General features: G+C 41.6%; 1 long non-coding RNA gene across 3 annotated transcripts in view; it reads left to right on the forward strand.

Moving 5' to 3' along the window:
- The window catches only part of LOC311522886, a 54,424-nt gene extending 36,289 nt beyond the window's left edge, over nucleotides 1-18,135 (forward strand). Inside the window, exons 2-6 of one of the 3 annotated variants that reach the window (XR_014712202.1) lie at nucleotides 7,878-8,009; nucleotides 8,731-9,452; nucleotides 11,234-11,353; nucleotides 14,985-15,143; nucleotides 17,631-18,135. This is a non-coding gene — a long non-coding RNA (uncharacterized lncRNA). The remainder of the gene's footprint in view (nucleotides 1-7,877; nucleotides 8,010-8,730; nucleotides 9,453-11,233; nucleotides 11,354-14,984; nucleotides 15,144-17,630) is intronic. The other 2 variants (XR_014712203.1, XR_014712204.1) reach the window with 2 other exon arrangements.
- The last annotated feature ends 5,849 nt before the right edge of the window (nucleotides 18,136-23,984 follow it).

Here is a 23,984-nt window from a genome sequence, read left to right on the forward strand (position 1 = left end):
TACATCGTTCAAAGAAGAGGGATGTACATATTGGGTAAAAATGATTCTATCAGTAGAATCCATGAAAGAATGTAGAAGAAGCAAAGATGATTTTTGCGTGGGTAGAAGATGGCTGAATATTTGCATATTGGAAACCCACATGACTGACTGATTTCTGATCAATTCACTGTACTGATTTGGACTCTAATTCCATACTCATTTCTAGAGCTGGGTGGATATGGCAAACAATATTTGTCTGTGAATTCACTTTCTTTAGGTCTCCAACTTTTCTGTGTTAATTGTCTATGTATAATAGTGAATGAGATTGCTGGATGTAATGTTTGTTGAAATACTGATTTTTAAGCAAACATTGTAGAATATGAACAGAAAGCAAATTTAGAATATGTAATGATGAGCATTTGCTCCGGAAACCTGAGTCTAATAATTATGCTCATCCAATCAGGGAAGAGATACATACCATGTGACAAACTGGCATTGGTCTAATAAACACTGCTTGAATTTCAAATATCAAATAATTCAGTAAACTGCTTACAAACAAGCTGCAAACTAAGAATTATCCAGAAAATGGTTGGCAAATAATTTTGAAGCTCTCAAAAAATAAACAAGTCACAGCGTTTGTCAACAATTCACAAACAGAAAAAGAGTATAAACTTGTTGAATAAATTATTTGTCAAAAATGATTTGCCCAGCTCTATACCTTCCACAGGCAAAACTATTGTTTTCTTTACTGAGTTTTGATTGCATGTGGATTCCAGGATTGGGAGCTTTGATTCTATCAGGGTATTTTAAACCCTATAATGTCTGATTTCAGAGTAGCAGCTGTGTTAGTCTGTATTCGCAAAAAGAAAAGGAGGACTTGTGGCACCTTAGAGACTAACCAATTTATTAGAGCATAAGCTTTCGTGAGCTACAGCTCACTTCCTCAGATGCATATCGTGGAAACTGCAGCAGGCTTTATATATACACAGAGAATATGAAACAATACCTATTCCCACCCCACTGTCCTGCTGGTAATAGCTTATCTAAAGTGATTTCCAGCACAAATCCAGGTTTTCTCACCCTCCACCCCCCCACACAAATTCACTCTCCTGCTGGTGATAGCCCATCCAAAGTGACAACTCTTTACACAATGTGCATGACAATCAAGCTGGGCTATTTCCTGCATAAATCCAGGTTCTCACATCCCCCCCACCCCCATACACACACAAACTCACTCTCCTGCTGGTAATAGCTCATCCAAACTGACCACTCTTCAAGTTAAAATCCAAGTTAAACCAGAACATCTGGGGGGGGGGGTAGGAAAAAACAAGAGGAAACAGGCTACCTTGCATAATGACTTAGCCACTCCAAGTCTCTATTTAAGCCTAAATTAATAGTATCCAATTTGCAAATGAATTCCAATTCAGCAGTTTCTCGCTGGAGTCTGGATTTGAAGTTTTTTTGTTTTAAGATAGCGACCTTCATGTCTGTGATCGCGTGACCAGAGAGATTGAAGTGTTCTCCGACTGGTTTATGAATGTTACAATTCTTGACATCTGATTTGTGTCCATTTATTCTTTTACGTAGAGACTGTCCAGTTTGACCAATGTACATGGCAGAGGGGCATTGCTGGCACATGATGGCATATATCACATTGGTGGATGTGCAGGTGAACGAGCCTCTGATAGTGTGGCTGATGTTATTAGGCCCTGTGATGGTGTCCCCTGAATAGATATGTGGGCACAGTTGGCAACGGGCTTTGTTGCAAGGATAAGTTCCTGGGTTAGTGGTTCTGTTGTGTGGTATGTGGTTGTTGGTGAGTATTTGCTTCAGGTTGCGGGGCTGTCTGTAGGCAAGAACTGGCCTGTCTCCCAAGATTTGTGAGAGTGTTGGGTCATCCTTTAGGATAGGTTGTAGATCCTTAATAATGCGTTGGAGGGGTTTTAGTTGGGGGCTGAAGGTGACGGCTAGTGGCGTTCTGTTATTTTCTTTGTTAGGCCTGTCCTGTAGTAGGTAACTTCTGGGAACTCTTCTGGCTCTATCAATCTGTTTCTTTACTTCTGCAGGTGGGTATTGTAGTTGTAAGAAAGCTTGACAGAGATCTTGTAGGTGTTTGTCTCTGTCTGAGGGGTTGGAGCAAATGCGGTTGTATCGCAGAGCTTGGCTGTAGACGATGGATCGTGTGGTGTGGTCAGGGTGAAAGCTGGAGGCATGCAGGTAGGAATAGCGGTCAGTAGGTTTCCGGTATAGGGTGGTGTTTATGTGACCATTGTTTATTAGCACTGTAGTGTCCAGGAAGTGGATCTCTTGTGTGGACTGGACCAGGCTGAGGTTGGTGGTGGGATGGAAATTGTTGAAATCATGGTGGAATTCCTCAAGGGCTTCTTTTCCATGGGTCCAGATGATGAAGATGTCATCAATATAGCGCAAGTAGAGTAGGGGCTTTAGGGGACGAGAGCTGAGGAAGCGTTGTTCTAAATCAGCCATAAAAATGTTGGCATACTGTGGGGCCATGCGGGTACCCATAGCAGTGCCGCTGATCTGAAGGTATACATTGTCCCCAAATGTGAAGTAGTTATGGGTAAGGACAAAGTCACAAAGTTCAGCCACCAGGTTAGCCGTGACATTATCGGGGATAGTGTTCTTGACGGCTTGTAGTCCATCTTTGTGTGGAATGTTGGTGTAGAGGGCTTCTACATCCATAGTGGCCAGGATGGTGTTATCAGGAAGATCACCGATGGATTGTAGTTTCCTCAGGAAGTCAGTGGTGTCTCGAAGGTAGCTGGGAGTGCTGGTAGCGTAGGGCCTGAGGAGGGAGTCTACATAGCCAGACAATCCTGCTGTCAGGGTGCCAATGCCTGAGATGATGGGGCGCCCAGGATTTCCAGGTTTATGGATCTTGGGTAGTAGATAGAATATCCCAGGTCGGGGTTCCAGGGGTGTGTCTGTGCGGATTTGATCTTGTGCTTTTTCAGGAAGTTTCTTGAGCAAATGCTGTAGTTGCTTTTGGTAACTCTCAGTGGGATCAGAGGGTAATGGCTTGTAGAAACTCGTGTTGGAGAGCTGCCGAGCAGCCTCTTGTTCATATTCCGACCTATTCATGACGACAACAGCACCTCCTTTGTCAACCTTTTGGATTATGATGTCAGAGTTGTTTCTGAGGCTGTGGATGGCATTGCGTTCCGCATGGCTGAGGTTATGGGGCAAGTGATGCTGCTTTTCCACAATTTCAGCCCGTGCACGTCGGCGGAAGCACTCTATGTAGAAGTCCAGTCTGCTGTTTCGACCTTCAGGAGGAGTCCACCTAGAATCCCTCTTTCTGTAGTGTTGGTAGGGAGACCTCTGTGGATTAGTATGCTGTTCAGAGGTATTTTGGAAATATTCCTTGAGTCGGAGACGTCGATGTCTGAGTACCTCAAGGCTGGGAAGACAGATTGAGAAGTCAAAACCCCTTCTTAGTTATATGTAACACAAGAAGCTGAACTTGTGCAATCAAGACAGCTTCATTGCACCAGAAAAGAAGCTGTAGAACTCAGCACAAAGAAACTGTGTCTTCCACTCTGGCATGGCTGCATAACCAGAGACATAATCTTGCCCACTCTATCTTCATTTCCCTCTTTGTAAAATGGAGCTGAATTATATCTAGCCTGTCTTAGCGGTATTGTGAAACAAAATTAATTATGGATTGTAAAAGACATCAAGATCTTCAGATGGATGACCTTAGAGGAGTGCAAATATCATTGTTAGATATAGACATATTATTTGTATCTTGAACTTTTCTGTTTAACAATACTCATAATCTAGAGAGAAAATGTGTGGGTGCTCTATGGTTAAGTGCTGTTTAAATTAGTCTACAGTTTTAAATGAATTTTAAAACAAAACTCATAAATGTCTACTTACATTTCACATGCATTCAGTGGAACAGGTTGTTAATACCAACCAATTAAAAATAAGAAACTACAGTTCATAAATTCTGTTTGTTTTTGCACAAAGAGGATAGTAGGGGCAAACACAGGGAATAACACACTGATAGACTGCAGTGCAATCCAGCTTGGTGCAAAGTATTTCATGTATTGTGGGCTGCTGTGCAGGATTTTCTTGGCAGCCAGTGGATTAAACTTGACATTAGCCCATCTTCAAAGCAGACGTTAGGGAACAAAGAGGTCCCAGTGTTCTGATGGTGAAAACACATTATTGGGTTAGTGTGACAATATACACCTCTGTATTCTCATCCTACACACTACTGTAATCATCTTTGTACAAAATATGCCATGAGGTATCATTTGAAAACTAATGACTCACTGGTCAACTATATCATGGTGAAATGTATATAGCGACATATGTAAAGCATCCCAACAACATCCCATGAATGATGTTGGTAGCACATTTTGAAACCCACATAGCTCTGAGTAGGCAGGAGTGGTCAAGCAGGTCTATCTTAAACAACATTTATCTCCATTTGTATATAAATAGTAAACAAGGTCCTTGAGACAGCAAGAGGGAGACAAGACACTTCAGAGTCTATAGCTAAATCTATGTCAGTGTGTCATGAAAATGTCCAGCTATGTACTTACCTTTGTGATTCCTCATCATCCTATGCTATGGTTTTTGCATGATCAATTAATGAAAGTATACACAGAGGAGAAGAAAGACAATGGGGGCACCTTCACCCCCAGACTAAATCACACCTTCTTTACTGATTGAATAAACTTTGCTGTGATAGGTAAGCCTTAGGAGACCCCATTTCAAAGGGAGACTGGATTTAAAATATGAAGGGAAGCCCTGCCCATCCCTCTCTCTTTCACCTAACCAAAAAAACAAAAAACAACGACAACAAAACCCCACAACAAAAACCCCAGCCTTTGGACTTCAGGAGCAGATCCTGGCCTGAGAATTTGGTCAGCTGTGTTACTGGGAACATGTGGTAAGGGATTTCACCTTGAACCAAGTCTAGTTTGTTAAGTTTTCATACTAAGAAGAGTTTAATTTTTATTTCTCTTGTAACCATTTCTGACTTTGTCTTATACTTGTATTCACTTAAAATCTCTCTCTTCGTAGTTCAAGAAACTTACTTTATTCTTTAATTAAAACTAATCCAGTGCTGCGGTTGAAATGAGCTGCATGGAAACTCCATTTAAAGAGGCAAACTGTTGGATATTGTTTCGTCATAGGTCAACAGACCTAAAATACCTAAACTGTCCAGGAGAGGGTTGGACAGTGAAGAACACATAATTTTGGGGGAAAGTTATGACTGGGAGTATGTTGGGGTCACCCTGCAAGTAGTAACCAATGGTGCTGGAAGTCAAGGTGTGGCTGGTGTGTTACTGACAGGATGTTGGGGTCAGAGTTGCTGGACCAGGCTTTGGCTATACACAGATAGGCAAGGAGTGACCTGCATGCTGGGAGTCTGTTTGTGAGCATCCCAGGTGGGAGCTATAGCGGCAAAGCTTATGAGGCACCCAAGGTGCTGGGCAGGGGTGAAACAATCCCTCACAGGTCTGGATTTCACCCTGGAATATCATAGTTAGATGCTCAACTGGTGTAAATAAATTCAGTTACATTGATTCCAGTGAAGTTAGACTGATTTACATCAGCTGCCGAACTGGTTTAAAATCTAATAAGAGCCATCAAATGTCTCCAAATGTGTTTTCTTTCTCTTTAATTATATATAAAAAAGTCAAGAGCAGACAATATCAATTTAGTACAGTCAGAATTTATGACAATAACTTGTAAGATTCTGTAGGCTATAATAAAGAAACATGATTTACTGTAAATTATAATGATTTTAAGCTTGAGTGCTCTTATTAACCCCATCTCTTCAGACTGGAAAGCACTTGCAAATATCCAGTGCAAATCACATACAATTATCTGACTTATGAGGAAAGGTGAAAAAACCTGGGCATGTTTAGTTTCGTGAAGAGAAGACTGAGGGGGACCTGGTAATGGTCTTCAAATATGTTAAGAGCTGTTATAGAGGGGATGCTGATCAATTGTTCTCCATGTCCACTGAAAGTAGGACAAGAAGTAATGGGCTTAATCTGCAGCAAGGGAGATTTAGATTAGATATTAGGAACAAAATTCTAACTATAATGGTAGGTAAACTCTGGGATAGGCTTCCAAAGAAGATTGTGGAATCCCCATCACTGGAGGTTTTTAAGAATGGGTTGGACAGACACCTGCCAGGAATGGTCTAGGTCTGTACAGTGGGCTGGACTTGATGCCGTCTCAAGGTCCCTTCCAGCCCTACATTTCTATTATTCTATTTTTAATGTTAAAGCTGTGGTTATTTTTATTTTCAAATGTGCTGTTATAGTAGTCCTTTTTGATTCTTAGACAGGATAAATTCCACCAATCCAGATAAGAGAATGGCACAAATGACTTTGTTTGCTTTATGCCCTTTGTATTAATATGACCAGCCAAACCCCTGCTGGCTGAATACCGTTGGGGTGAAATCCTGGTCCCATTGAAACCAATGGGAATTTTGCTATTAATGTCAATGGAGCCAGAATATTACCCCTGTTTTTATTGCTTGACAATTTGGTAAGAGCCTACTTCAGCTGATACTAGCTGCTGTGGCCTGAACAAGGGACTCAAAAGCAGCTGCCCTACCACTTAGATTGCAAGAGAATCTCCATCAGCTGTAAACACTAGTGTATAGGAAAACTTCAGACAGGAGCACTGATAATTCAACAGTAGTAGGCTACTAACTGGAGCTGCTTGAATAATATCAGCAAGATATTTGTGAATATTTTGTTGAATAAAAGCAGTATGTTGGGCTCACAGTCGTTTATGATGTCATATTATTTGTTGTCTGCAAGGATTGGGACGGACACAAAGTATTCATAGACATGTTAGTTATTTCCTAAAGTTTCAAAAAGTTTAGCATCATGATTGAAATAATACATACCAACATGTGCATTATTCACTATTTATGATTAATGATTAGTTATTTATCTGTTTAAAAGATTTCAATCATTCAGTCAGAGACTGACACCAAGTGATTAGGTAACCAGTCACACAGTGAATGGTCAAAGTGAACAGTTCACCAGTCAGACATTTGTCCATGCCAATTATTGGATGAATACTTATGAATAACAAATATATTAGCAGAAACAGCAGCAATTAGCAAATGTTTCATGACAAGAAAAAATTCACAATGAGTTATTCAACCAGCTCTGTTACTAGTCTTTTCACTTTAGCTGCTTCTGCTGTTTTTCTCCACAGAGGATGAGACACTGTTAATAAGTCTCTAACTTTTTTAATTTTTTAATTTATCTTTGTGGGGGAGGAAAAAGGTGGTTTAACCAGGAATACTCCCAGTTGACCAGATGAACATAATAGTTTTGCCCATGTGTAGCAGTTACCATCAAAGGATACCAATGTGATTTAAAACAAATTATTAGTGTTGTACCACGATGTCCCTGTGATATAGTTAAATATCGTTAACCTAATTTTATGCATGAGGAAACTGAAACACTGGGAGGTTACATGCTTGTCTAAGGTCACACAATATGTATCAGAATTGGGAAAGTATTTGATCGCTAAATCCCAGTCCGATGCCGTAATCACAATCACAATCCTTATTTCCAGTGCAATAACATCTGTTGCTACCCTGAACCTTCTTTTGTTGCACTGGAGATGAGGCAGCAGACATAGCCTTAGTACTTCATTAGTTTCTTTGGACTTTATCTCTCTGTTCTGAGCTGTAATCACAGCAGTTGCATTGACCTGCTGGTTCATGGCAAAGAGCAGAGTGTACGGAATGGAACAGATTCAAAAATAAGATTATTGTAGTCTTCTCACCATTCTACGCTGGATTGTGGGCACAGGCTACAACTAATATTTCTCAAGTGATGTCACTTTGCAGTAAAGTCCCTTTTCCTCCTTTGCTCACCTAGGACCACATCATTTTGCCACCGTTACCCCATAAAAGGTATGCTGCACACACGATAATGATCTACTCTGCTTTTCTCCACGTGGACTGCTTCTGTGTTGCTCTCTTAGTGATGTCTGCATAACCTGTAATCAAGGTAAAATCAACATGGATTTATAGAAAATAGATCTTGTCAAACTAACTTGATTTTTTTGGTGAGATTACAAGGTCCATTAATAAAGGTAATAGTGGTGATATAATATACTTAAAAGTCTGGAAGGCATTTGACTTGGTATCATGACATTTTGATTAAGAAACTAGACCAATAATAAATGGTCTCAAATATTGCCTCAAAATAAAATGGTAAACAGTGAATTGTCATTCAAGTGGGTGTGCTTCTAGTGGAATCCCATATCGGGATTTGTTCTTGGTTATATGCTAATTAATATTTTTATCAATTATCTAGAATAAAACATAAAATCATTACTGATAAAGCTTGCATATGACGCAAAATCTGGGGGAAGCAGTAAATAAAGAAGAGGACAGATCACTAATACAGAGCAATCTGGATTGCTTGGGAAACAGGACACAAGCAAAGGTTATGTTTTGTAATACAACTATATGTAAGATCATACATCCAGGAACAAAGAATGTAGGCAACACCTGCAGGATGGGGGACTCTATCCTACGAAGCAGGAACTCTGTAAAAAGACTTTGGGGTTATGGTGAACAATCAGCTGAACATGAGCACCCAGTGCCACACTGTCACCCAAAGGGCTAATATGAACTTTATAAATAGGAAATATCATGTAGGACTAGGAAGGTTAGACCCCCTATTACATGTGTTCATTGAGTCTGTTCCGATGTTGGACTCTCAGGCCGTCAAGCCTTTGTGATTATGCAGGAACTGACTAAATGGTGAATGATCACTACGGCCGACTATCTGGGTAAGCACTGAAAAAGAAGAAAAGAGGGCTGACAGTTCATAACCACCAGAGACAAGAGGTCATGACAGCATTCTACATGGCTAGAGACAGATGAGGATGGGCAGGCTGTGACCACCAGATAGAAGAGGACCAGTAGAAATTCCACACAGTTAGAAGTTTCCAATCAGTACCATGTCCTTATTGTGGAAACTATGGAAGATACCTTTCAAAATAGAGCTGTTCCAAGAGACTGGAGAGATGTACCTATGGATGCAAGCTTGGCACAACCTGTAAGAAAATCAGGTTTGCCCACAAAGAGTTGTCCAACTGATCTAGGAAGATAGATGATCCTTGCTGGTCATTCAACACTCCAAAGAATCAAAAGAACATTCTGTAAGGGACAGGTGGACAACAAGATGGTGAGCTGTCTTCCCAGAGCTAAGACACGAGACATCACTCTAAGACTGGATAGACTTCTGAAGTCGATGAGCAAGCATGCTTTGGTGATGGTTCAATATTAGCATTAATGACACTGAGGCACAGGATATCTCACAGATAATAGGGAACTTCAAAGAATGCATAAGTGTGCTGAAGAAGAAGAAGATTGTCCAAGAGATCATCTCTAACATCATTCCTGTCCCAAAACTGAAAGAAGACAGAAAGCAGAAAATCTGGTAAGTACACTGCTTGCTAGGTAAGTGGTATAGGATGTAGTGTTTTGGCTTTTTGGAACATTGGTCCATCTTCTGTGGGAAAATGGGGCTGTATAGTTTGGATGGCCTATGCCTCAGTAGAAAGGGAACCAATCTTTTTGGGTACAGGCTAGCTAAAGTAGTCAGGAGGGTTTTAAACTAATAACAGAAATGAAGGGTAAAAACAAGGAAGACAGGAGCACTTATTTAACACAAAATTGAGAGACTGAGAACAAAATTAATCAGGAAACCAAAGGAGGTGAAAAAAAGAAATTCTTTAATTGCCTATATACAAATACTAGGAGCCTATATAAAAATACTAGGTAACACACAATAGGAAATGGAATTGCTCAGTACTGAGCAAACATTTTATCTAGTTGATATAACTGACACCTAGTAGGATAATTGGCATGGTTGAAATGTTAAGAATCAATGGTTATAACCTATTTAGGAAGGATTCAGCGGGGAGAAGGGGTGGGAGAATGGCATTCTATGTTAAAGCTGCATTACCTGTTTCCGAGTCACTGGTAACTTGAAGAAAATGATCTTGATGCTTACAGATCAATGTCCTAACAGATAAAACATAAGATGGTGTATTAGTTGGTGTCTGCTACTGACCACCAAATCACACTCGAGAATAGGATGACCGCTTACTTATACATCTATCTATAAAATGCAGGGGGAAAAAAGTTTCATGATCATGGGTGACTTTAATCAGAAGGATGTATGCTGGAGGTCTTATACTGCCTATATTAAAACATCCTTGGAATTTCTAAATATTAATATAGATGACAATTTACTAATTCAAAACATGTTACAACTAACACAGAGGATTTCTGTATTACTCCTAATCTTGGCAGATAAAAAGGAACCGTCACAGAACTAAACATTTATGGTAGCTTAGGAACAAGTGATTATGACTTGATCACATTTGTTGTGAGAAAACAGAAAAAAGTCTAGACCACACATATATATACACACACGAACTTGATGCCTTAAAAAGCTCAGTTTAATAAAGCTGTAAACAATAATAAGCCAAATCAGCTGGGAGGAAGAATTTAATAAGAAAAATGTGAATGATAATTGGGAATGGTTTAAGAACACTTACTAGATGCCCTAAAAGCCAGTCTCACAATTGGTTAAAAAAATGACCTGATTTAGAGAGGGAAGTGAAGGCAGCTATAATATACTATCAGATATAAAACAATTATCGTAATGAAGCTAGGAGCACAGGACACAAGGAAAAAAAATCTATAACCAGCAGGGTTAAGGACTGTAAGGTGGATTTTAAAAAGTATATTAGGAGCAAAATGAATACCAACAATTGTATTTGTTTATTATTAGATGAAAATTGTAGAATTACCAGTAATAATTCAGAAATGGCAGAAGTGTTCAATACATATTTCTGTTCTGTATTTGGGGAAAAACAAATGATGTAGTTATCTCATGTTTTGAGAATAAAACTCTTTCCATTCCACTAGTAGTCATATTAATATTAGCAGGTATAGTTCACTTGACTACAAGAGTTTTAAAAGAGCTGGCTGACTAACTCACTGGACTGTTAAGGTTCAATAAATCTTGGAACACTGAGGAAATTTCAGTAGATTGAAAGAAGGCTAACATTATGCTAATATTTGAAAAGGGTAAAGGAGATGACCCAGATAATCATAGGCCTGTCAGTGTGAGATCAATCCTGGGCACATTATTGTTTTACTGTTTAAAGTAGGGTAATCTAATCTGTGTCAAGTAATCCGTTCTTACAGGAGCGGGGAGCCTATTCAGGAAGTAGTGATTCTGAAAAAGATTTTGCGGTCATGGTGGATAATCCTCTGAACATGAGCTCCTATTGTGACAGAGCAAATGCATACAGAGGGGACTCTCAGGTAATATAGAGGTTATTTTGTCTCTGAATTTAGCACTGGTCTGACAACTGCTGGAATATTGTGTCTAGTTTTGATGTCCACAATTTAAGAAAGATGCTGAAAAACTGGAGAGGGTTCAGAGAAGAACCACAAGAATACTTAAAGGATTAGAAAACATGCCTTACACAGCAGTGGTTTTCAAACTTTTTTTCTGGTGACACAGTTGAAGAAAATTGTTGATGCCCATGACCCAACAGAGCTGGGGATGAGGGGTGTGGGAGGGGCTCAGGGCAGAGGGATGGGGAGCAGGGGTGAGGGCTGCAGGGTAGGGCTGGGAATGAGGGGTTGAGGGTGTGAGAGGGGGGGTTTGGACTGCAGCAGGGGATTGGAGTGCGGGAGGGGATAAGGGCTCTGGGCTGGGGGTTGGGGATAAAAGGTTCAGGGTGCAGGAAGGTGCTCCAGGTTTGGGGCGGGGGTTCAGGACTGGGGTAGGGGATTGGGGTGCAGGCTTACCTCAGGCGGCTCCCAGTCAGCAGTGCAGCAGGGGTGCTAAGGCAGGCTTCCTGCCTTTCCTGGCTCCACAGTCCATGCTGCGCCCTGGAAGCAGCCAGCAGCAGGTCTGGCTTCTAGGCAGAGGTGTACAAGTGGCTCAGCCCAGCTCTCGCCCACAGGCACCGCCCCGGCAGCCAGTGCTCAGGGTAGGGACAGTGCGCAGAGCCCTCTGGGCCCCCCGCCTTGGAGCCGGACCTGCTGCTGGCCACTTCCAGGGCGCAGAGCGGTGTTGGAACAGGTAGTGACTAGTCTGCCTTAGCCAGGCAGCACCACCGATAGGAATTTTAATGGCCCAGTTAGCGGTGTTGACCAGAGCCACCGCGACCCAGTGCCTTACATTCTGTGACCCAGTACTGGGTTGCGACGCACAGTTTGAAAACCACTGCCTTACAGTGATAGATTCAGGGAGCTCATTATTTAGCTTAACAAAACCAAGGGTCAGGGATGACTTCATTACAGTCTATAAGCACCTACATGGGAAACAAATATTTGATAATTGGCTTTTCAATCTAACAGAAAAAGGTATAATACAATCCAATGGCTGGAAGTTGAAGCTAGGCAAATTCAGTCTGGAAAAAAATATATGCATTTTTAAATGTATGAGCTTAATTAACCATGAGAACAATTTACCAAGGTAGATTCTCTATCACTGGCAATTTTAAAAATCAAGATTGGATGTTTTTCTAAAAAATATGGTCTAGGAATTATTTGGGGAAGTTCTGTGGCTTGTGTTACACGGACGGTCAGACTAGATGATCACAATGGTCCCTTCCAGCTTTGGAATCTCAAACTATGAATTTAGAAGAACCTGATCCCACCTAATCATTCCAGAACTGCAGTCTGTAGCGTCTGTATGAGCTCACGTGGGGTTGCTGTTTTTCTCTGCTCCCAATTTGAATGCTTTTGTGTGCAGGCTTCTGCAAATGCCACACCTGACCCTTTCCATCTTGTACTCAAGTGTTCTCATTCAATGCAGTGGGATTGAGTGATATTTGTCTAGCTGTTAAATGTGTGAAATTATGGCCTCCAATCCAATTACGTTTAGAATGTGTCCAATTAAGTTTAGAAGGAAAGGAAATAAAGATGAAATGTGATGAATCTCATTATTAGCTTTCTGATTTCATTCAGTATGGCATTTTATTTCATTTTTGAATCTTTTCACATTTTTAATAGGTCTTTTCTCATCAGACTATAGTCCTTTTCTCTGGAGGAACCAGTGGAACAGGACCAATCCTTCCACAAGCTCCATGAGTCTTCTTTGTTTTGTCCCCATGAAAGGGCCTAATCCTCATCACCTGTAATGCAAGAGAGAAAAATTAATTAGGGATGCTTTATAGCTGGGATATGATTAACTGAATGCCTTCTAGCCAGCAGAGAAAGAGCTAGATAGTATAAGGAGCTGAGACAGAACCCAGTTCAGGAGGAAACTCGGAGGTCTTAAAATAATAAAAGTTTCCTTGCAACTTCTATCAAGAATACAAAGGAATGGGGCCCAGTAAAAAAAAAAAATCTTCTGCAATTATTTAAGTATACCAGAAAAGATGTGAGATTCTAAACCATGAACAAGATTAGAAGTTCTGTGCATGGGGGTCGTAGACTCTGGAAGTGAGTCTATTACTCTACAAAACCCAAGAAGAGGAAGAATTATTAATAGTAGTTCAGGAGGAGAGCCAGGAGAGAGTAGCTAAGGAGAGTTTTCTCTCCCTGATAAAGGATCTGGAGGAAGATCTGACAAGTTGGGTCTGGCTGAGCCAGGATAGAGTGACAGGAGTAGGGTTTATCTCCTGTGGTGCAGATTCTAAAGTGGTGGGGAGCCCTGTGCTAATAAGGTCTATGAAAACTAGGAAATGAGATAGAAGGCTATGAGGGGTGGAAAGTAAGGTTAAAGCATACTTAAGACTCCCTGCAGGGAAAAGCCTGGGTGGCTGGCTCCCTGACAAAGGGGAAAGGATCGGAGTCAAGCCCAGGAGAAGCAAAGGACTTACTGTTTGGAGTTGAGCACAGGAGGGGTGAAAGACCTTGTTGGTGTGAAGCTGAGCCCAGGAGAGGCAAAGGACCTTTTTAGGACTAAACCCTGAAAGGGGCTCAACTGTGCATGACTTAGCCAGAGGGCTGAAGCACAGAAGAACCTATAAGGCAGTGAAGAGAAGGAACTGGCTCAGATTGACCATTGTAGCTGAAGAAGTGGCTAACAGAATGAGTGAAAGGCAAAGTCCTCTGCAATGGAACATCTGGGCACAAGGTTACAACCTAGGGGTAAGGACTGGTGTTTACAGTCCTTTCAGGAAATGCGTTCGCTCCTCAAAACTGAGGAGGGCCTCTCAGACTGATCTATGGAGTCAATTCATCCTGGAAACCTTCTCCCATGGCACATGGCAGAAGCTATACATCCATGTAGTCTCCATAAGTGGCTACCTCTGAAACACACCTGAGGGAGCAGGAAGAGAACTTCAATGTGTAGGAAATACAGTATGTCATAGATAAAAAATCATAAATTAATAGTTACCTATTTGCATTTCAGACTTTATGGGACAGACGTTGAACTCAGTTTCTGCAGAATAAGATTGAAGGAGTTACTCCAAATTTACACCAAAGTAACTGAGATCTGAATCTAGCCCCTTGAATCAATGTAAAATGGAGAACCAGAGAAATCAGGACATTCATAATGGTGCCTTGCAGGGGAAGAAAAATGATGGCATCAGAATTTTTAGACACAATCAACTTGAACTATTTTGTTTTGGCTTTTTGAAATAGAGCATGATAAGTACATTCATGGGAACTGGCTGAGATTGGGCAGCCAGTTCACAGGTGGGAGAAACATCTGACTGAATCCCTTTTAGCAGGAAAGCTGCCAGTCCATGCACCTGGTTTTTCGTAGGAGTTGCTTGCATATGCCAAAATTGTTGTAGAGAGATGATGAGCAAAAATAAACATTGCAAGGAACAAGTCACGCTGAAATTTCAGCTAAGAGAGTATCCTGAATGAGGCAAAGCTGGGGTTTGTAAGTGGCATGCTACAACCTTCCCTTAGGCTAAATTTTTAAAACAGAAAAATGAGGATTTTTTTTTGCATTGTTGATATTATATTATTTGTTTTGCAGTAGCACCTAAGAACCCCAGTCAAGGATCGGGGCACAGTTGTGTTAGGGGCTGTACAAACACACAACAAAAGACAGTCCTTCACCTGAAGAGCTGACAGTCTAAATAATATTAAAGAGCTGCTGATGCCTTCCAGTTTCTAGGCCAAGTTCAGAGGTGATGTAAGTTACATATCAGTAAGTTAGTGGGAATGAATAGTAGCTGCTGTAACATTAACGCTGAGGGGTCAAAAGGCTAAAGAATAACAGGAGAACCATCCAAAAGGAGAATGTAAGGTGTGCAATGTTGTGATGGTGGAGCTGCTTTATCATACACCCTCCTGCTGTTTTTCTTGCTACAATCCAGGCTTCTGCCCCGTCCCCACTGATCTCACTTAAAAGCAGGAGTAACTCCGCAGAGGTCAAAGGAATGGTACACATTAAAACCCGGTATGAGTGAAAAGAGAATCAGGTGCTTTGGGACTGATTTATCAATGTCCCAGGATTACTTTCTTGAGCCAGCATAAAAAAGCTATAACAGTCCCCCAATACATTCTCCTGACATAAGGGAAGGCCCTGGTAGGCATTGTGTGGCCAGCGTAGTTGGCTTTTTGCCACCCGCACAGGAACCCCAGGTACAGGGAACATGGCAGGACTGTTTTTGGTCATTGTGGTATTGTTGGGTCATTTCTATGTTCCAGCTATTCCTGACTGCTAAAATGGTGTAGTGGGGCTGTTGACAGTCAGAGCTAGCTTTTGCCTCTAATCCTGTGCTCAGCTTTGAGCAAAGAGTGATTCCAGCCCTGTGCCTATACAGTACACTAGCATACACTAATTCACCAGTCTGTAAATCAGACTTCTCTATGTTCTGCCTCATGCAGTTTGTGTTAGAGCTGACTCCGCCTCCCTGTGCTGTTGCCCCACATATTAAGGTAGGGTGTTTTTCACTACATGGGGCAGCAGCTGGCTGGGAGGTTGAGGAAAGGAGGAGACCCTTCTCTATCAGCTCTGGGTTCCCTGCTCTCTTCTGCACTGCCTTTCCAAGGAGGAGAGAGAACCATCACAGGGAGGGAGTCCAGGGACTGACAGGATTTTGAGACAGGAAAGGGGTGAGGAGAGAAGGAGCAGATGGGTCCACTTTATTTTCACAGAGGGGAAGGAATAGTAGCAGTGAAGGAAGCCCTGAGCAGTTGAATCCCACTCAGACTGAAATATTCCATCCCCTTCTCTCTTGTGAAAAATATGGCTGCTTAGCCTACTCCTTCTGACTCCACTCTCCTCTCATGGAAAACAAGTCAGCTCCTGGGCATCTGAACTTCCTCTCTGAGCACAGAGGAACAGGGTTGGTCCCAGAGCTACTCTTGGAGCAGCAATAGATGGGACCATCCTGGGGACAGCAGTTGTTCAGTTCTGGAGAGAGGAAGGGCTGTCCTAAATTAATATTTTGGTGGGTGGCCTGTATTAATTGTAATTAGGGTGGTGGATTAAATTAAATTAATTTGGGAATTATGGCCTAAATAGTCTGTATTGGGGCAACCTGGGGCAGAACAGCCCCTTCCCCTCTCCAAACTCCCACCATCCTGTTGCCCTGAGAAGCTTAGACAGGGACTCTGGGTGAGATCCACAAAAATATGTAGCCACGTAAACCTCAAATTTAGGCACCTAAATCCCAGTTTTGGCTCTACTGTATTCCACAAAACTCCCACCAAATTCTGTAGGTGCCTAGGTTTTTCAAGGTAAAAGTTCCCTAGGCATCTATGTTTCTGCATTTGGGCATGCACACTACTGCCTTCCTCTTGGCTCCTGGATGCCCATCTCCCTCCCACAGCAATCCACAAACCAGGAAAGGCAGGTGTGTGGTTGCCTAAATCGCATGTGGGGCCCAATCTGGTAAGCATGCTCAGAGGGCACCTACCACATTGAATCCCATTCAAAAGCCAGCCAGAGGAAGAGGATGTGCCCACATTCTAACTTTTACCCAAGTAGTTAAAGCACTTAGCCGGAATGTGTGAGACTCAGGTTCAATTCCCCTCTTGCTGCCAGAGGGAGACAAAGGATTTGAACAAAGGGGTCTCTCATGAGAGTGCTCTAACCACTAAGCAATGGGATATTCTGATGTGGGGCTCTCTCAGTCTTTCCTGTTGAAGCTGTTCCACTGTGTATAAATGATGAAAGAGTGATTGGAACAGGGGGACTGGACCTTGCATCTCCAATGATGCCCTAACCACTGGACTACAGAATCATTCTCACTCTCTTCTTCTCTAACCCAATGACTATTAAGACCATGATAACACCCCATCTCTAATGAGATGGGCCTCTTGCCCCTTTTGTGTTTCTCTTCCCTTGCTTTATTAAAACACACACAAGATATGTTTTCATGAAACCAGGATCTTTGTTTTGTAAGCTTTTATCTGTTCTGTCTGCTTATTCCTCCCTTGAAGCCATAATCCTCTGCTTGCAACATCACAGTTAGTTGCAGACATGACTGGGATAGCACATTCAGAAGATTGTGACTTCAAGTGTGGAATAAGCAGCAAGAGGAAATGAACCAAGAAATATAAATCCCGTCTTCATGCAAATATCTTTAGCAATAAAACTAAAATAAAGCAGAACCAAACCCCCTCATACACAAAGGGAGAAACATATGTTTTCAATGTTGTTTCCAAATAGACTGAGATTGTCAAAGGAGCCTAGTGGGGACTGTGACACTCCATACCTCCAAGGAGCACCCTGGAACACCCATATTCACCACTGTCGTAAGGACATAAGAATCGCCATTATTAAGACCAAAGGTACATCTAGCCCAGTATCCTGTCTTCCAACAGTGGCCAATGCCAGGTGCTCCAGAGGGAATGAACAGAACAGGTAATCATCAAGTGATCCATCCCCTGTCACCCATTCCCAGCTTCTGGCAAAGAACATAATATAATTATGACATGTTTTCTACAAAGTATGCCTTATTAGGTATCATTTTAAAAGTCTTGATCTGTTAAACATTAATATCCTGTTGGATTGTATGTGCTATCATTGTATGTGAAGTTATTAAGTCTTGCTATGTGTGTGTTTTACTGTAATATGTTGTGAGATTGGGAACAGGTACATCAATGGAGCATCAACACCTATCAACGAAATAATCTTCTATCCTAGGAACTGCATACAATGGAGACTTCTCAGAGAGAACATGTAGACAACAGACACTGTTTGACCAATGGGTAATGACTAACCCATCTCACAGTAAAGATCTTTCCAACAAGCTGGAAAAGCTCCTTGCCCAATAAAGCTTTGTTTCCTTGCTTCCTCTCTGGATCACATTCACAACTCCTCTGTAGGCTTTCTTCCTCCAGACACACAAACTGCAACCCATTTTTCTATCCCCCTGCATTTGCGACCAGGGAACCTGCTCAGTCCACACAGTCTTGTCCTGACCTGCCATGAGACCTAGTGTCTTGGGCAGTAATTTCCATTTTTTGCAGCCATTTTTATTACATACGGGGGGCTTAATTGCACCTTCTGACAGTCTGGAAAGAATGCTTAGCACAACCACTGACTTTAATGAGAACTATGATTGATTGTGAATCTAAAATCCAAACCCCTTGATGGCAGCCATTCCCTACTTTCAACATAGCCTTATATAAAAAGCACCAGAAAGGAGTTTCTGCAAAGGTTTTTCTTTCTTTCTTGGTTTTATCGTTGAAATACCAGGAATGCCAGAGCTGATATTTCCTGGTTTTGCTAGAAAGACTTGTTTGGGGATATCAGAGAATATATATTATAAACTTTCACACCCAAATTGAAGTATGAGGTTGCTGACAAGCACATCAATTCACCAAAGAGTTGATTAGTTATTTAAATTAATAGCCGTTAACAAAAAAACAAATTAAAATATAGAGATTTAAACTATATGACTAATAACTTGTTTCCCCTTTCAACTGCTCAGTTTTCACTCTTTTGATACTTGTAATAGTATCATTTTACTAGTACTCGAGCCATCATAGAGCCTTCCAGATAGGACAGGATCTGGACATGTAACGTAAGAAAGAAGAAAAACACGCCATTTATTTCTAAATACCACGTAAACATGGCTTTGGGTTATTTAATGCAGATATTGTGTGTGCTTTCATAACATAAGTGGAAATAGCTTTAAATAAACTTTGAAGGGTACCCTTTGACTAGTCTGTGCTAACAAGGGGATTTGTTTTAGCATCAGCAGCAGCTCTAGCTTTTCTGTAAAATAGTCTCTTTATTACTTTATTGAGATCCAAATGGATTTCACGTGGAAATACCTTATAATGTTGCTTTTGCCACTATTCAAATGATTGTGAGTTGTTAGATTTGAATCAAATTACTTCTTAAAAAGTAAGCTGTGCCTTTCATTAATAAGTGAATAATTACCCTGAAGAACTTTGCAGGTACACAGTGCCCTAGATTAGTGATATCACACTGTCATCAACTGCTGAGAAATGAATTCTGAGTTTATAATCAGCTTGTTTCCATTAGCAATCAAGCTTTCTTTATGTTCTTATATTAAATCCAAATACACATGCTTAATGCTTATTGGCGAATTTGCTCTAAAAGCTTTGCTTCACATACACTCCAAAAGGGGCATGTACAGAATGATAATACATGAGGCAGCATAGTTCTCTTTCATTTAAAAGACAGCAACCCGATGTTGAGATTGATCTTCAATCCATCCTCTCATTATCAGTCCCCACAATTTTGTGAGAGAAAATAAATGCCACCTCTCTGGTGATACACAAACACTTGCATAACCACACAACGGTATCCATTTTTGTTTATATACTCCAAAGCAAGGTGTGTGTGTATGTTAGGTGGGGAGGAGACCAGAATCAGGATGTGTGGCCTGTCTATTGCCACACCATAGTTCAAGAAGCCCATTGCATCTAACACATTAATTATTTGCTACAGATTGCTCAGAATCACATTTCTCTGCAGCAGGACATACTTAATGACCTTGCACACCTGGATGATGACAGCTTCCACTGGAGACTTCCCAACACCAAACAGATTGCCACTGACTGATAGCAATCTGGTTTTGCAAGTTGTCACAGCATATCCGCCAGCTGTTTCTTCACTGTCTCAGTTTGGTGTCTCTGCACTGGGGGCTGGGATGAGCTCAGGACACAACTTCAGGAATGTGGTCTCCCATATGCAAATGTTCTGCAGCTACTGTTAGTCATCCCAAATTTGTATCACAATCTGGTCACACCACTTGTTGCTTGTTTCACTGGCCCAGAAATGCCATTCCACTATATAGAGCTGGTCAGTGAATGTCATTAGCACCTGGCGATTTTCATTCCTTGCCACCATCCCACTCTTCCTCAGTTTTCTCATTTTCATTGCTGCATGCCCAGATGCTGTTAGAGTTGCTGAAGTTCTGCAAATACAGAAGGTCAGGTGCATTGTCTTTAGAACAGACACAAAAATTCTGTGATCTCTTTGGCATCCAGGCTTCTACCAATGAGATGGTTTAAAAAGGTTGAAAACAAGTGTGAGGAACCATGGGAGTCAAACTCCCACAGTTCCCTGAGAGGAGTTCTGGATCCTGCAATGGACTTCCAAAATATCCCCAAAAGCAATGAGGTATAGTTGGATGCCAACCCTCAGCCTACCTATGTGCCATGTCCTTTTCACTAACAGAATCTCTTGCATCTAGGAGACACAGTAAAGGCAGCCAAGTGTGTATATGCTCTAGTGACATTGCAGTGCTGGCAGCTGTATGCCACTATAGTTGCTACTGGTAAAGTTTCTAGTGTAGATATGACTTTACTGTGCTAGTCTTCAATGTCTAACCATCCAATGAAGAACATGATATGAGGTATGAAACGTACCCCTGTCAGTCAACAAGCACAATAATACTTTCTATGTCATGCAAGTGCCATAAAGAAATTTGACCACTATTAAGATTCACAGAGCCCCTGTGGGACAAGGAAGTATTAACACCTTTTAGAGACGGTTGAACTGATGGGTGAACTAAGAAACAAATCAGCATTGATGCTAGGAACAGAGGCTTTGAATCTGGACTCCAGGCTTTTCTTCTAGACAGACTGCCTAGCAGCCTTTAAAATTAACCATCTTTCAAGTGAGCGGACAGCCTCAATCAATTATCCCAAGGATCAAATTCAAAAGAAATGAATCTGAAAAAGGAAGAGCAATAACAATGAAAGATTAGAGCAAGTAACCCATTGGAACTGGAAACTGCCTAAGTCAAAAAAAAGGCTTGCTAATTGCAATTAGAAACAGAGAGTGATCTGAGCAGATGCCATGATAACAAATTTCAAATCATTGCAATTATTTGGTTGCTCATTACACCTGTAAGCATGTTAGATGGCTTGTTGCAGAAATCTGGAAAGCTGTTCTGTGAAAATTCATCACTACATTTAGCTTTTCTGGGACAGGCATCAAGACTATGAAGTTGACACTGCAATTATGGTGAATACTTTCCTGCTAATTATATATAATTTTTCACAACTGAAATATAATTAGCAAATCATCACCACCAGGTGCTGTATTACCTAACCAGTTATGATGAGGCTGCATTTACAGAACTCCACAAAATGACTGGTTCTACAAATGTCTGAATGGATTTCTTTCTTTTTCAGTTTTGGGTTCTTGTAAAGCAGCTTCCATATACATTCCAAGGCCAGAATGGACCATTGATCATCTACTTTGACCTCCTGCAATCTCAGTAGCCATTGCATCCCAGGAATGTTTGCATGGTCTTTTCAGAGCTTTATTTATTTTTATTTGTTTTTCTAAAGATAATGTGAATATCAGGAAATAAAAGACAACTGTTTGTTGAGGAGACAGTGGGAATAGGAGTCAGTGTATTGGACTGGGATTCATGAGACCAGAATCAAGGCCTGACTCTGCTAGTGACCTGTTTTGTGGTTTTCAGTAAGGCACTTTACCTCCCTGGACTCCATTTGCAAAATGGGGATAATGGTACTTACCCATCTTTTTAAAGTGCTTTGAGATCTTTTGATGAAAGGTGGTAAGTATTATTAGTACACTAAATAACATTATTAGCTGTGCTTAATGACTGAAGCCCAGAAAATGCCTTCTAACCAGGCTGTATTAGATGTTGGCATTAAGAATGTTTTGTTTTATCAGCTAAAGAGGCATGAATTGTCTCCTCCAAAGTGGGTTACATTTTGATCAATATTGCATTGCATTGTAAATATTGCTTCATATATCATGGTCCACACTATCCAAGCCATTTTAGAGATATGAGTATCCTCAAATTTGGGTATAATTTATATCTGGAATCAAACTTTGCTGTTTTGGGCCCATCTTTAATGCTTTTATATTGCTTTGGTGAGGCAATAAAATAACTCACTGCTACTCAAAATAAATATTTCCTATTATAAAAGCACTGATAACAATGAACTCTGTTAGAGATGAACAGTTCCTTGCAAGCTTGTTCTTCTTTTAAATCTATTCCCCCTGTTTATGTACTTCTCACATAGGAAACTGATGCGTGATAAACATTGGTGCATTGATGACTTTTTGTATACAGAGCTATGCTGACAAAAGTTTGTACTGTAGGCCTGGCTTTAGTCTTAGCTAATCTTCTCCTTCATTACAAGCTAAATTGGATAGTCTCTCTCTTTCAAACAGAACAGAATCTGTTTCTATTCTCCTAGCAATGCAGTCTGGCTCACTCTTTCTCTCTCTTTCAGGGTCATTGGGTTTAAGGAATGCCCCCCTTCGTCCCTATGCTTATCTGGGCACAATTACCAATTTCCTTAATTAAAATGAACAAGTAGTACTTGTGGCACCTGAGAGACTAACAAATCTCCATCCTATCCTCCTAGTGCAGGAGTGGCCAACCTGAGTCTGAGAAGGAGCAAGAATTTACTAAGGTACATTGCCAAAGAGCCACAGCAATACATCAGCTCCCCTACCCTGCTCCCAGTGCCTCCCACCACCGGCAGCCCTGCCAATCAGCGCCTCCCCCTCCCTCCCCACACCTCCCAATCAGCTGTTTCGTGGTGTGCAGGAGGCTCTGGGAGGGAGGGGGAGGAGCGAGGGCAATGCAGGCTCAGGGGAGGGGGCAGGAAGGGGTGGAGTGGGGGCAGAGCCTGTGGCAGAGCCGAGGGTTGAGCAGTGAGCACCCCTGGCACATTGGAAAGTTGGCACCTGCAGCTCCAGCCCCGGAGTCGGTGCCTAGACAAGGAGCCGCATCTTAACTTCTGAAAAGCTGCATGTGGCTCCGGAGCCACAGGTTGCCCACCCTTGACATAGTGTGTTTTATGGGGCATACCTGGATGGGAGGGGTAGTGCTGCAGTCTGGTAATCCTAGGCCTAGGCTAAGACTCTAACTTATGCTGAGGACTGCCTCTGTTCTGTCTCCTTTGGTCATGGGAGCAAATTGTGGCAGAAAGCCTATGCTCTCCCTGCCCCCTGCATCAGATATGCTGAGCAGAGCTTAGGCACACCAGATAGTCTAAGCCCATGGAGTGCACATTTTAATGACCAGGTGTGAATTATGGTGAACCTGAATTCATATGAATGAATGTTAAGGAGAAGTCTGGTTCCTCAGCCTTGAATCACTGTGTTTGCTCATTAGTCATTTTCAGGCGACCAGCTTGGCTTAATGGTGAAATCCTAGCGGATCTTAAACATAAAAAAGAAGCTTACAAGAAGTGGAAGGTTGGACTTATGACCAGGGAAGAGTATAAAAATATTGCTCGGGCATGTAGGAATGTTATCAGGAGGGCCAAATCGCACCTGGAGCTGCAGCTAGCCAGAGATGTCAAGAGTAACAAGAAGGGTTTCTTCAGGTATGTTGGCAACAAGAAGAAAGCCAAGGAATGTGTGGGCCCCTTACTGAATGAGGGAGGCAACCTAGTGACAGAGGATGTGGAAAAAGCTAATGTACTCAATGCTTTTTTTGCCTCTGTTTTCACTAACAAGGTCAGCTCCCAGACTGCTGCGCTGGGCATCACAAAATGGGGAAGAAACGGCCAGCCCTCTGTGGAGATAGAGGTGGTTAGGGACTAT

Source organism: Lepidochelys olivacea (assembly GCF_965140295.1).
Source record: "Lepidochelys olivacea isolate rLepOli2 genome assembly, chromosome: 6".
Classification (NCBI taxonomy): domain Eukaryota; kingdom Metazoa; phylum Chordata; order Testudines; family Cheloniidae; genus Lepidochelys; species Lepidochelys olivacea.